Source organism: Salvelinus sp. IW2-2015, unplaced genomic scaffold (assembly GCF_002910315.2).
Source record: "Salvelinus sp. IW2-2015 unplaced genomic scaffold, ASM291031v2 Un_scaffold2135, whole genome shotgun sequence".
Lineage (NCBI taxonomy): Eukaryota > Metazoa > Chordata > Actinopteri > Salmoniformes > Salmonidae > Salvelinus > Salvelinus sp. IW2-2015.
In genome coordinates, this window is record NW_019943469.1 from 231,630 (window position 1) to 232,757 (window position 1,128).

Here is a 1,128-nt window from a genome sequence, read left to right on the forward strand (position 1 = left end):
AAGAGAGGGAAAGAGAGAGAGGGGAGAGAGAGTGAGGGGATAACAAGAAAGGGAGAGAGGGGAGAGAGTGAGGGGGAGAGAGAGAGAAAGAGAGAGATGGGAGAGAGAGTGAGGTGGTAGAGGGGTGAAGAGAGAGGAGAGAGAAAGAGAGGGATAACAAGAAAGGGAGAGAGTGAGGGGAGAAGAAAGAGAGGGGATAACAAGAAAGGGAGAGAGAGGGGAGAGAAAGAGAGGGGATAACGAGAAAGGGAGAGAGTGGGGGGGAGAGAAAGAGAGTACGGGGGAGCCAGAGCGTGAGGGAGGAGAGCGAGAGAGAGTGAGGGGTGAGGGAGAGTGAGAGATGGATATTGACATCACAAAGGGAGACGGCTGAGAGTAGAAAGGAGAGGTACTACTCAGTGTGATAAGACGTGTGTGTGTGTGTGTGTGTGTGTGTGTGTGTGTGTGTGTGTGTGTGTGTGGTTGTGTGTGTGGCCTGCACACACTCACCCGGCGGATTAAAGTGACAAGATCTGAGATATGCTTCCTGTTGATCTCATTCTGTTCCCTACAAAAAAGAGAGACAGAAACGTTGGAGATTGTAATTACCTTTGAAAATGATACTCACACACACACACACACACACACACACACACACACACACACACACACGTACGACTCGGCCTTGCTCTCGGTCTCTGCTCTTGGCCCGATGATGCTGTTCTGTCTCTTCCTGTCTAGAATCTTCTGAAGCTCCTTCTTCTCTCTGAAACAATAACAACGAATACAATATTACCAGATCAACAACAACAACAACGGTATAACCAGATCAACAACAACAACTGGTATAACCAGACAACAACAACAACAACAACAACGGTATAACCAGATCAACAACAACAAACAACGGTATAAACCAGATCAACAACGACAACAACAACGGTAACCAGATCAACAACAACAAACAACAACGGTACAACCAGATCAACACAACAACAACAACGGTACAACCAGATCCACAAACAACAACGGTAAACCAGATCACAACAACAACAACAACAACGGTATAACCAGATCAACAACGACAACAACGGTACAACCAGATCCAACAACGACAACAACCGGTACAACCATCACAACGACAACACG

At 46.8% G+C, this 1,128-nt stretch overlaps 1 pseudogene; it reads right to left on the minus strand.

Annotated features, from left to right (window-relative positions):
* Positions 1–584: 584 nt before the first annotated feature.
* The window catches only part of LOC112073059 (1-phosphatidylinositol 4,5-bisphosphate phosphodiesterase beta-1-like), a 39,793-nt pseudogene continuing 39,249 nt past the window's right edge, over positions 585–1,128 (minus strand).